The sequence below is a fragment of the Triticum urartu genome, chromosome 1 (assembly GCF_003073215.2).
Source record: "Triticum urartu cultivar G1812 chromosome 1, Tu2.1, whole genome shotgun sequence".
NCBI classification, from domain to species: domain Eukaryota; kingdom Viridiplantae; phylum Streptophyta; class Magnoliopsida; order Poales; family Poaceae; genus Triticum; species Triticum urartu.
The window spans coordinates 3,197,243-3,211,371 of record NC_053022.1 but is presented as its reverse complement, the minus strand read 5'-3'; positions in this window follow the sequence as shown (position 1 = coordinate 3,211,371).

The window sequence follows — 14,129 nt, the reverse complement described above, 5'->3', positions numbered from 1 at the left end:
TCGTACTCGTCGTGATCCAAATCACCGATGATCCTAGCGCCGAACGGACGGCACCTCCGCGTTCAACACACGTACGGAGCAGACGTCTCCTCCTTCTTGATCCAGCAAGGGGGGAGGAGAGGTTGATGGAGATCCAAGCACGACGGCGTGGTGGTGAGGGAGGAGAGGTTGATGGAGATCCAACAACATGACGGCGTGGTGGTGGAAGTAGCGGGATTCCAACAGGGCTTCGCCAAGCGCTGCGGGAGGAGGGAGATGTGTCATGGGAGGGAGAGGGAGGCGCCAGGGCTTAGGTATCATTGCCCTCCATTCCCCCCACTATATATAGGGCCAAGGGAGAGGGGGAGGGCGCAGCCTTGCCCCTTCCTCCAAGGAAGGGTGCGGCCAAAGGGGGGAGGAGTCCATCCTCCCCAAGGCACCTCGGAGGTGCCTTCCCCCTTTAGGACTCTCCCCTCCTCTTGTCCCTTTGGCGCATGCGCCTCTTGGGGCTGGTGCCCTTGGCCCATATAGGCCAAGGCGCACCCCCTACAGCCCATGTGCCCCCCCGGGGCAGGTGGCCCCACCCGGTGGACCCCCGGGATCCTTCAGGTGGTCCCGGTACAATACCGGTAAACCCCGAAACTTTTCCGGTGACCAAAACAGGACTTCCCATATATAAATCTTTACCTCCGGACCATTCCGGAACTCCTCGTGACGTCCGGGATATCATCCGGGACTCCGAACAACTTTCGGGTTACCGCATACTAATATCTCTATAACCCTAGCGTCACCGAACCTTAAGTGTGTAGACCCTACGGGTTCGGGAGACATGCAGACATGACCGAGACGTTCTCTGGTCAATAACCAACAGCGGGATCTGGATACCCATGTTGGCTCCCACATGTTCCACGATGATCTCATCGGATGAACCACGATGTCAAGGACTTAATCAATCCCGTATACAATTCCCTTTGTCTAGCGGTACGATACTTGCCCGAGATTCGATCGTTGGTATCCCGATACCTTGTTCAATCTCGTTACCGGCAAGTCTCTTTACTCGTTCCGTAAAACATCATCCCGTGATCAACTCCTTGATCACATTGTGCACATTATGATGATGTCCTACCGAGTGGGCCCAGAGATACCTCTCCGTTTACACGGAGTGACAAATCCCAGTCTCAATTCGTGCCAACCCAACAGACACTTTCGGAGATACCCGTAGTGTACCTTTATAGCCACCCAGTTACGTTGTGACGTTTGGCACACCCAAAGCACTCCTACGGTATCCGGGATTTGCACAATCTCATGGTCTAAGGAAAAGATACTTGACATTAGAAAAGCTTTAGCATACGAACTACATGATCTTGTGCTAGGCTTAGGATTGGGTCTTGTCCATCACATCATTCTCCTAATGATGTGATCCCGTTATCAATGACATCCAATGTCCATGGTCAGGAAACCGTAACCATCTATTGATCAACGAGCTAGTCAACTAGAGGCTTACTAGGGACATGGTGTTGTCTATGTATCCACACATGTATCTGAGTTTCCTATCAATACAATTCTAGCATGGATAATAAACGATTATCATGAACAAGGAAATATAATAATAACCAATTTATTATTGCCTCTAGAGCATATTTCCAACAGTTTCCACCCCTAGGGGTGGCGGCCAGCCTAGATCCCATCTAAGGGGGGGGGCCAAGGGGGAGGGGGAGAGGGAGGCGCACCAGGATGGGCCTTAGGGCCCATCTGCCCTAGGGTTTGCCCCCTTCTCCTCTCCCTTGCGCCTTGGGCCCTTGTGGGGGGGCGCACCAGCCCATCTGGGGCTGGTCCCCTTCCACACTTGGCCCATGAAGCCCTCCGGGGCTGGTGGCCCCACTTGGTGGACCCCCGGGAACCTCCCGGTGGTCCCGGTACGTTACCGATAAACCCCGAAACTTTTCCGGTGACCAAAACAGGACTTCCCATATATAAATCTTTACCTCCGGACCATTCCGGAACTCCTCGTGACGTCCGGGATCTCATCCGGGACTCCGAACAACATTCAGTAACCACATACAAACTTCCTTTATAACCCTAGCGTCATCGAACCTTAAGTGTGTAGACCCTACGGATTCGGGAGACATGCAGACATGACCGAGATGTTCTCCGGTCAATAACCAACAGCGGGATCTGGATACCCATGTTGGCTCCCACATGTTCCACGATGATCTCATCGGATGAGCCATGATGTCAAGGACTTAATCAATCCCGTATACAATTCCCTTTGTCTATCGGTACGATACTTGCCCGAGATTCGATCGTCGGTATCCCGATACCTTGTTCAATCTCGTTACCGGCAATTCTCTTTACTCGTTCCGTAACACATCATCCCGTGATCAACTCCTTGGTCACATTGTGCACATTATGATGATGTCCTACCGAGTGGGCCCAGAGATACCTCTCCGTCACACGGAGTGACAAATCCCAGTCTCGATTCGTGCCAACCCAACAGACACTTTCAGAGATACCCGTAGTGTACCTTTATAGCCACCCAGTTACGTTGTGACGTTTGGCACACCCAAAGCATTCCTACGGTATCCGGGAGTTGCACAATCTCATGGTCTAAGTAAATGATACTTGACATTAGAAATGCTTTAGCATACGAACTACATGATCTTGTGCTAGGCTTAGGATTGGGTCTTGTCCATCACATCATTCTCCTAATGATGTGATCCCGTTATCAACGACATCCAATGTCCATGGTCAGGAAACCGTGACTATCTATTGATCAACGAGCTAGTCAACTAGAGGCTTACTAGGGACATGGTGTTGTCTAAGTATCCACACATGTATTTGAGTTTCCTATCAATACAATTCTAGCATGGATAATAAACGATTATCATGAACAAGGAAATATAATAATAATCAATTTATTATTGCCTCTAGGGCATATTTCCAACAGTCTCCCACTTGCACTAGAGTCAATAATCCAGTTCACATCGCTATGTGACTAACACTCAAGGTCACATCCCCATGTGACTAATACCCAAGAATTTACTAGAGTCAATAATCTAGTTCACATTACCATGTGATTAACACTCAATGAGTTCTGGGTTTGATCATGTTATGCTTGTGAGAGAGGTTATAGTCAACGGGTCTGCAACATTCAGATCCGTATGTACTTCGCAAATTTCTATGTCATGTTGTAGATGCAACTACCACGCTACGTTTGGAGCTATTCCAAATAACTGTTCTACTATACGAATCCAGTTTACTACTCAGAATAATCTGGATTAGTGTCAAAGCTTGCATCGGCGTAACCCTTTATGACGAACTCTTTTACCACCTCTATAATTGAGAAAATTCCTTAGTCCACTAGTTACTAAGGATAACTTTGACCGCTGTCCTGTGATCCATTATTGGATCACTCTTGTACCCCTTGACTGACTCATGGCAAGGCACACTTCAGGTGCGGTACACAGCATAGCATACTGTAGAGCCTATGTCTTCAGCATAGGGGACGACCTTCGTCCTTTCTCTCTATTCTGTCGTGGTAGAGCTTTAAGTCTTAACTTCATACCTTACAACTCAGGCAATAACTCCTTCTTTGACTGATCCATCTTGAACACCTTCAAGATCATGTCAAGGTATGTGCTCATTTGAAAGTACCATTAAGCATTTTGATCTATCCTTATAGATCTTGATGCTCAATGTTCAAGTAGCTTAATCCAGGCTTTCCATTGAAAAACACTTTTCTAATAACTCTGCATGCTTTCCAGAAATTCTACATCATTTCCAATCAACAATATATTAACAACATATACTCATCAGAAATTCTATAGTGCTCCCACTCACTTCTTTGGAAATACAAGTTTCTCATAAACTTTGTATACACCCAAAATCTTTGATCATCTCATCAAAGCATACATTCCAACTCCGAGATGCTTACTCCAGTCCTCAAAAGGATTGCTGGGGCTTTGCATATTTATTAGCATCTTTCAGGATTGACAAAACCATCCGGTTGTATCACATACAACCTTTCCTCAAGAAAATCGTCGAGGAAACAATGTTTTGACATCCTATCTGCAAGATTTCATAAATAATGCAGTAGTCGCTAATATAATTCCAACAGACTCTTAGCATCGCTACGAGTGAGAAAGTCTCATCGTAGTCAACTCCTTGAACTTGTCGGAAAACATCTTAATGACAAGTCGAGCTTTCTTAATGGTGACATTTACCATCATTGTCCGTCTTCCTTTTAAAATCCATCTACACTCAACAGCCTTGCGACCATCGAGCCGTTCTGCCAAAGTCTACACTTTGTTTTCATACATGGATCCTCTCTCGGATTTTATGGCCTCGAGCCATCTATCAGAATCCGGGCCCACCATTGCTTCTCCATAGCTCGTAGGTTCATTGTTGTCTAGAAACATGACTTCCAAGACAGGATTACGTACCACTCTGAAGCAGTACGGATCCTTGTCATCCTACGAGGTTTGGTAGTGACTTGATCCGAAGTTTCATGATCACTATCATAAGCTTCCACTTCAGTTGGTGTAGGTGCCACAGGAACAACTCCCTGTGCCCTGCCACACACTAGTTGAAGAGACGGTTCAATAACCTCATCAAGCCTCCACCATCCTCCCACTCAATTCTTTCGAGAGAAACTTTTCCTCGAGAAAGGACCCGATTCTAGAAACAATCCCTGCGACATGGGGCTTGATGTGATCCCGTTATCAACGACATCCAATGTCCATGGTCAGGAAACCGTGACCATCTATTGATCAACGAGCTAGTCAACTAGAGGCTTACTAGGGACATGGTGTTGTCTAAGTATCCACACATGTATCTGAGTTTCCTATTAATACAATTCTAGCATGGATAATAAACGATTATCATGAACAAGGAAATATAATAATAATCAATTTATTATTGACTCTAGGGCATATTTCCAACAGGTCCATGACCCATCAGTAGTCCGATTCCTCGTCAGGAGTGGGTAGCAGCCGTTTGTGCCATACTTGCATCAAAGGCCGGTCGCGCCGCACATGCATGGGACGCCGGCCATTTTTGCTGGAACCGCCAAATCATTTTGCTTCGACCAAGTACCGGAGGTTTTCTTGCTTTAGATTTTTGCTGGAACCAGCAAATCCTTTTGCTTCAACCAAGTACCGGCAGTTTTATTACTTTATTACTTTAGATTTTTTTGCTGGACATGGCAGTGCAAGTTGATGGAGGCGAGCCGGGGACAGGGAAGCAAGGGAAGTTGCAACCATGGTGACCAGACGTTGGAACCTGACTGTATTGGAGCTGCAGCCATGGCGAGCGTAGTGGCGCGAGCGGCCGGAGAGCACAGGTGGCGGGCGTGGTGGCAAATGTGGCCGGTGTTTGATTTTTTGGGACGAAAAGGTTGTATTGGACATACACGCGGTGGCCGACCAACTGGCGCCTATCACTCACCTTAATTATTTGCAGTTTTCGTTGTTTGACTTAACGCAATGTCTTTCTATAGGGGCAGTTTTAATTATAATATTTATTATTATCGATTAACTGAATTGTCTCTCTGTGATACATGTTTTTACCAGTTAGTATATCTTGTTTGTTGGTGTCGAGATCTGGTCGTGATACATGTTTCTACCATTTGATGTTTCTGGAAAACACGGGCACATTTCATCTACCCATGACCAAGCACATACGTGAAACAGACCACTGCAGGGACGTTTATGTCTGGTAGCAGAAACCTAGCGCCGTTGTTTATGTCTGCTAGCAGGTATAGCTAGGAGCTACTGCCCATGCTGCTTGGTCCAGACAATTACATTGAAAAGAGTACGTGACCTTTTAGTTCTAGCACCAGCTCTTGGAGATTCTTTCTCAAGCACGACCTTTCAAATCTGAAGCCCAGAGTCAAAGCTAAAAATCTAGAGCGCCTAGAGCATTCGATTGACACCCATCTGTGATGTGTGTCACTTAACGATTTCCGGTCATCCTTAGTTCTACATGTTAGCTAAAACTGGCACTGGATAAACTGCCTCATTTTTCTCATTTCTTTGCAATTCTGCAGTGTAAAAAAAACTGCTAGATCCAATGGACAGTAGAGTTCCTTCAGTTAAAATGAACGGCCGAGGCCGGCAAAAAACCGGTGTGGGTAAAACGAACGGCTAAACCTGCATCTCTCCAGGCAGGAGATGATGATGATGGTGGTGGTGGTGAAGCGGTGTAGATTCTACTATCGTGTCGCCATGCATGCCTTTGCATTGTAGTGGTGCCTTTTTTAAGAGCACGCAAGAGTTTTGCCTGTCTTTTACGTTGAGATATGGTGAAAACAGTACAAAGATAGCCTGTTGATGACCGTTTGAACGATCAACGCCGGACTCAACCGTCAATACAAATTACATGTCTCTATCTCTTGCAACTCTCCAGCTTTCGAATTCCGCCTCGGTCTTCCGTAATATCAGTCTCGGCATCAATCTTTGAGCATAACTCTCGTTAGAGATGTTAACGGCAAGACCTTTGTGAAGGCTTTGGATGACGTTATTGCTCGCCCGATCCAAAAACCGACCGCTGAGGAAGAATCTTCGTTCTTGACATTCCGGAATAACTTTCTAGGGTGCAATCTCAAACAGGGAACAAGCATCTATTTACCTTGGTTGGAATCCTCAAAAATGCTGGTGAGTTTGTAAATATTTATAGTATCTACTTTGCAAATAGTCCTGGATCTGAATGGTCAGTTTTCCCAAGCCGTGTCTCTGCTCTGAAGTTCCAAGTTTCGAAATCAGATTGTTTGCTATGTCCTGGGTGACATGTATTAATGCTGATTTATGTAATAGTTTCCTGAAGCTGTATTTAGCAATTAGCATTATTCAGTAGCATAAGGCTGCGTACTGCAGAGCCCGGGGGTGTTATCCCTCGTTGAGAGGAAAAAAGAAAACCAAAATAAACCAGCTATGAAGTTGGATATATGGAAATGCAAAGATTTTTGTAATGGAACCAGTGGTTTCAGTGTCTAATAGCCTCTACAAACCATCGCTGTTAGCCTTGTTGCAGAACTTATCCTGTTTGAGACTCCGGCAGTTAAACTGGAAAGTCAACAATAGATGCAACAGAATCACATTTATTCTGCTCGAGTCAGGATAAATGACACCAACAGTGAGTATTTCCTAGTTGGTAAAGGTGTTAGGCAGGGTGATCCAGCCTCCCCTTTGCTGTTTAATATAGTTGCAGATGTCTTTACTAGAATACTAGTTAAGGCAGCTGATAATAATTACATTTCTGGTATTTTTGCTCCTAATACACATGCTGGAGTGATCAGCATGCAATATGCAGACGACACTCTGTTATTCCTAGATAATAATCTAGAGAATGCTAAGCATCTCAAGTGGTTGTTGTCATGTTTGAGCAGATGTCAGGGATGAGAATCAATTTTCATTAACATAGACCATGATGAGGCTGTCAAATTTTCTCAGTGTTTTGGGTGTAAGCTGGGGGTCTTCCCTATTAAATATTTAGGAGCTCCCCTTCACCACTCAAAAATTAGAAGAGAGGATCTACAGCCTATTATTGATAAGATTATTAAAAGAGGTGCTGGTTGGAGAGGGAGATTGCTCTCTTATGGCAAGAGGCTGATTCTAGTGCAAGCCTGCTTAGCCAGCATACCCTCTTATCAAATGGGGATCATTAAATTCCCTAAATGGGCTATAAAAATGATTAACTCCCAACTTTCCCATTGCTTTTGGGATAACTATTAGAGTCACCACAAGTATCATTTAGCTGCTTGGGGGACTGTTGCTCTTAGGAAAGAATATGGGGGGTTGGGCATAACCAACCTTGCTGATTCTAATTTATGTATGCTTGCCTCCTGGATCAAGAGATATGCATTTGGGGAGGGCAAGATCTGGAAGCAGATCATTGATGATAAATATGATACCCATAACCCTAATATTTTTAGTTGTAACATAGAATGGAGCTTCCCCTTTTTGGAAAAATGTTATTTGGTGGCTGCTAAGGCAGCAAAAATTGGGTACTCTTGGAAAGTGGGCAATGGTGAATCTATTAGATTCTGGGAAGATAAATGGTGTGGTCAAAGTAGTCTGGCCACACAATTCTGGGATCTTTACAATATTGCTATTGAGCGTGACGTGACTGTTGGGATGGGACTAATCTGAAGATTAATTTCAGAAGATGTTTCTCCCAGGACATGATGCAGTCCTGGAATGCTTTGTTCGATTGCATTAAAAATGTTCGTTTGCTGAGTGATACTGATACTTTAGTTTGGAATTATGAGGCCAATGGCATCTACTCAGTTAGCTCTTTCTATAAAATAGTTAATTTTAGAGGGGTTATCCCTGCCAAAGGACCTAAAGTGTGGGAAGTTAAAATCTTGCCTAGGGTTCAGATTTTCATCTGACTTGCGCTGAATAATAAGCTGCTCACTAGAGATAATCTTAGTAAGAGGCAGCATGTGGATGATCTGTCCTGTTTGTTCTGTGCAGAACATGAAACAGGAGGACATCTTTTTTTTGAGTGTGCGGTTGTGAAGGAGATTTGGAGAGATATTAATGATCTAGCAGACACGGCTAATATTGCTAATTTTGCCTCCATGTTAGAATGGTGGCATAGCAACCCTAATACCTCTATTAAGATTTACCAGGCTGCAGCTATGTGGGCCTTATGGAAGCTTCGCAATGACATGTATTTTGGCCACGCTATGAGGTCTAATATGCAGGGTGTATGGGAAAGAATGGCGCCTATGCTATCTACTTGGGAGATCCTATACTCAGGGCCTGTCAAAAACAGAGTGCGTCGGCTGGTGAGAAGGCTGGAACACAAGATAAGAGAGCCCCCCCTACTCATGTGGCCGGACCCTGGGTAAGACAAAGCTGCTGCAATGGGATGATCACTACGCCTGATGGGGAGAAGTGGTGGATTCCCCCTTTCACCACCTGAAAAGCCTGCTTTGCATGGTCGTTGTGCCTGAAGGATTAGATGTAACATCCCATGTTGCGCTATGTGTAAATCGCAGGCGTTCTTACCAGGCCGTTTGTGTGCGTCCTTTGGGTATTTCTGTTGAGGATCGTAGCAGAATTTAAAATTTTCTACGCATCACCAAGACCAATCTATGGAGTGTTCTAGCAACGAGAGGGATAGGAGTGCATCTACATACCCTTGTAGATCGCGAGCGGAAGCGTTCAAGTGAACGGGGTTGATGGAGTCGTACTCGTCGTGATCCAAATCACCGATGACCAAGTGCCAAACGGACAGCACCTCCGCGTTCAACACACGTACGGTCGGGAAGACGTCTCCTCCTTCTTGATCCAGCAAGGGGAAAGGAGAGGTTGATGAAGATCCAACAGCACGACGGCGTGGTGGTGGATGCAGCAGGATCCCGGCAGGGCTTCGCCAAGCGCAAGCGGGGAGGAGAGGTGTTACGGAGGGAGAGGGAGGTGCCAAGAGCAAGGATGCGGCTGCCCTCCCTCCCCCCTCTTTATATAGGGGCCTTGGGGGGGGGGGGCCGTAGGAGATGCAATCTCCAAGGGGGCGGCGGCCAAGGGGTGGCTTCCCCCCCAAGCCAAGTGGGGGCGCCCCCACCCCTAGGCACTACTAGAAAAAGGGCTATAGATGGGATTGACACTAATGGCGCACCAGACAAGCGATGCGCCATTAGTATATACTAATGGTGCACCACCTTCTGATACGCCATTAGAGTTGAAACTACTAATGGCGCACCTGGCCCAGGGTGCGCCATTTGTTGGGGAATGTTGCAGAAAACAAAATTTTCCTACTCATTTCACCAAGATCATCTAGGAGTTCATCTAGCAACGAGTCATCGGATGCATCTACATACCTTTGTAGATCGCGCACGGAAGCGTTCAAAGAACGGTGATGATGTAGTCGTACACGACGTGATCCAAATCACCGATGACCAAGCGCCGAACGGACGGCACCTCCGCGTTCAACACACGTACGGGACGGGAGACGTCTCCTCCTTCTTGATCCAGCAAGGGGAAAGGAGAGGTTGATGAAGATCCAGCAGCACGACGGCGTGGTGGTGGATGCAGGGCGTCACAGTAGCAGGGCTTCGCCTATACTATGAAGGAGAGACTTAACGGGGAGAGAGGGAGGCGCCAGGGGCTGGTGTGTCAAGTCCCTCCTCTCCCCCACAATATATAGGAGGGCCAAGGGGGGGTGGTGCGCAGCCTAGGAGATCCAATCTCCTAGGTGCGGCGGCCAGGGGAAGGTTTCCCTCCCCCCCAAGGCACCTCGGGGTGCCTTCCACTAGTGGGACTCCCCCCCCATGGAAACCCTAGGCGCATGGGCCTAGTGGGGCTGGTGCCCTTGGCCCATGTAGGCCAAGGCGCACCCCCTACAGCCCATGTGGCCCCCCGGGACAGGTGGCCCCATCCGGTGGGCGCCCAGGACAGGTGGCCCCACCCGGTGGGCCCCCGGGACCCCTCCGGTGGTCCCGGTACAATACCGATAACCCCGAAAATTGTCCCGATGGCCGAAACAGCACTTCCTATATATAATTTTTTACCTCCGGACCATTCCGGAACTCCTCGTGACGTCCGGGATCTCATCCGGGACTCCGAACAACATTCGGGTTACTGCATATACATATCTTCACAACCCTAGCGTCACCGAACCTTAAGTGTGTAGACCCTACGGGTTCGGGAGACAAGCAGACATGACCGAGACAACTCTCAGGTCAATAACCAACAGCGGGATCTGGATACCCATGTTGGCTCCCACATGATCCACGATGATCTCATCGGATGAACCACGATGTCGAGGATTCAATCAACCCCGTATGCAATTCCCTTTGTCAATCGATATGTTACTTGACCGAGATTCGATCGTCGGTATCCCAATACCTCGTTCAATCTCGTTACCGGCAAGTCAATTTACTCGTACCATAATGCATGATCCCGTGACCAGACACTTGGTCACTTTGAACTCATTTTGATGATGCATTACCGAGTGGGCCCGGTGATATCTCTCCGTCATACGGAGTGACAAATCCCAGTCTTGATCCATGTCACCCAACAGACACTTTCGGAGATACCCGTAGTCTACCTTTATAGTCACCTAGTTACGTTGTGACGTTTGGTATACCCAAAGCACTCCTACGGTATCCGGGAGTTACACGATCTCATGGTCTAAGGAAAATATACTTTGACATTGGAAAACTCTAGCAAACGAACTATACGATCTTGTGCTATGTTTAGGATTGGGTCTTGTCCATCACATCATTCTCCTAATGATGTGATCTCGTTGTCAACGACATCCAATGTCCATAGTCAGGAAACCATGACTATCTGTTGATCAACGAGCTAGTCAACTAGAGGCTTACTAGGGACATGTTGGTGTCTATTATTCACACATGTATTATGATTTCCGGATAATACAATTATAGCATGAATAAAGACAATTATCATGAACAAGGAAATATAATAATAATGCTTTTATTATTGCCTCTAGGGCATATTTCCAACAGTCTCCCACTTGCACTAGAGTCAATAATCTAGTTACATTGTGATGAATCGAACACCCATGGAATTCTGGTGTTGATCATGTTTTGCCCTAGGGAGAGGTTTAGTCAACGGATCTGCTATATTCAGGTCCGTGTGCACTTTACAAATCTCTATGTCTCCATCTTGATTATTTTCACGGATGGAGTTGAAGCGACGCTTGATGTGCCTTGTCTTCTTGTGAAACCTGGGCTCCTTGGCAAGAGCAATAGCTCCAGTGTTGTCACAGAAGAGCTTGATCGGCCCCGACGCATTGGGTATGACTCCTAGGTCGGTGATGAACTCCTTCACCCATATTGCTTCATGTGCTGCCTCCGAGGCTGCCATGTACTCCGCTTCACATGTAGATCCCGCCACGACGCTCTGCTTGCAACTGCACCAGCTTACTGCCCCACCATTCAAAATATACACGTATCCGGTTTGTGACTTAGAGTCATCCAGATCTGTGTCGAAGCTAGCGTCGACGTAAAGCTTTACGACGAGCTCTTCGTCACCTCCATAAACGAGAAACATTTCCCTAGTCCTTTTCAGGTACTTCAGGATATTCTTGACCGCTGTCCAGTGTTCCTTGCCGGGATTACTTTGGTACCTTCCTACCAAACTTACGGCAAGGTTTACATCAGGTCTGGTACACAGCATGGCATACATAATAGACCCTATGGCCGAGGCATAGGGGATAACACTCATCTCTTCTATCTCTTCTGCCGTGGTCGGACATTGAGCTGAGCTCAATTTCACACCTTGTAACACAGGTAAGAACCCCTTCTTAGAATGATCCATATTGAACTTCTTCAATATCTTATCAAGGTATGTGCTTTGTGAAAGACCTATGAGGCGTCTCGATCTATCTCTATAGATTTTGATGCCTAATATATAAGAAGCTTCTCCAAGGTCCTTCATTGAAAAACTTTTATTCAAGTAGGCCTTGATGCTGTCCAAGAGTTCTATATCATTTCCCATCAAAAGTATGTCATCTACATATAGTATGAGAAATGCTACAGAGCTCCCACTCACTTTCTTGTAAACGCAGGCTTCTCCATAAGTCTGTGTAAACCCAAACGCTTTGATCATCTCATCAAAGCGAATGTTCCAACTCCGAGATGCTTGCACCAGCCCATAAATAGAGCGTTGGAGCTTGCACACCTTGTCAGCATTCTTAGGATCGACAAAACCTTCCGACTGCATCATATACAATTCTTCCTTAAGGAAACCATTAAGGAATGCCGTTTTGACGTCCATTTTCCATATTTCATAATCGTAGAATGCGGCAATTGCTAACATGATTCGGACGGACTTTAGCTTCGCTACCGGTGAGAAAGTCTCATCGTAGTCAACCCCTTGAACTTGTCGATAACCCTTAGCGACAAGTCGAGCTTTATAGATGGTCACATTACCATCCGCATCTGTCTTCTTCTCAAAGATCCATTTATTTTCTATGGCTCGCCGTTCAACGGGCAAGTCAGTCAAAGTCCATACTTCGTTTTCATACATGGATCCTATCTCGGATTTCATGGCTTCTAGCCATTTGTCGGAATCCGGGCCCGCCATCGCTTCTTCATAGTTCGAAGGTTCACTGTTGTCTAACAACATGATTTCCAAGACAGGGTTGCCGTACCACTCTGGTGCGGAACGTGTCCTTGTGGACCTTCGAATCTCAGTAGGAGCTTGATCAGAAGTATCTTGATCATTATCATTAACTTCCTCTCTAGTCGGTGCAGGCACCTCAGGAACATTTTCTTGAGTTGCGCCATTTTCCGGTTCAAGAGGTAATACTTCATCAAGCTCTACTTTCCTCCCACTTACTTCTTTCGAGAGAAACTCTTTCTCTAGAAAGGACCCATTCTTGGCAACAAAGATCTTGCCTTCGGATCTGAGGTAGAAGGTGTACCCAATAGTTTCTTTTGGGTATCCTATGAAGACGCATTTTTCCGACTTGGGTTCGAGCTTCTCAGGTTGAAGTTTCTTGACATAAGCATCGCATCCCCAAACTTTTAGAAACGACAGCTTAGGTTTCTTTCCAAACCATAATTCATACGGTGTCGTCTCAACGGATTTCGACGGAGCCCTATTTAAAGTGAATGCGGCAGTCTCTAAAGCATAGCCCCAAAAAGATAGCGGTAAATCGGTGAGAGACATCATAGATCGCACCATATCTAATAGAGTGCGATTACGACGTTCGGACACACCGTTACGCTGAGGTGTTCCAGGCGGCGTGAGTTGTGAAACTATTCCACATTTTCTTAAGTGTGTACCAAATTCATGACTCAAGTATTCTCCTCCACGATCTGATCGTAGAAACTTGATTTTTCTGTCACGTTGATTCTCAACCTCACTCTGAAATTCCTTGAACTTTTCAAAGGTTTCAGACTTGTGTTTCATTAAGTAGACATACCCATATCTACTCAAGTCATCAGTGAGGGTGAGAACATAACGATAGCCACCGCGAGCCTCAACACTCATTGGACCGCACACATCAGTATGTATGATTTCCAATAAGTTGGTTGCTCGCTCCATTGTTCCTGAGAACGGAGTCTTGGTCATTTTACCCATGAGGCATGGTTCGCACGTGTCAAATGATTCATAATCAAGAGACTCTAAAAGTCCATCTACATGGAGCTTCTTCATGCGTTTGACACCTAT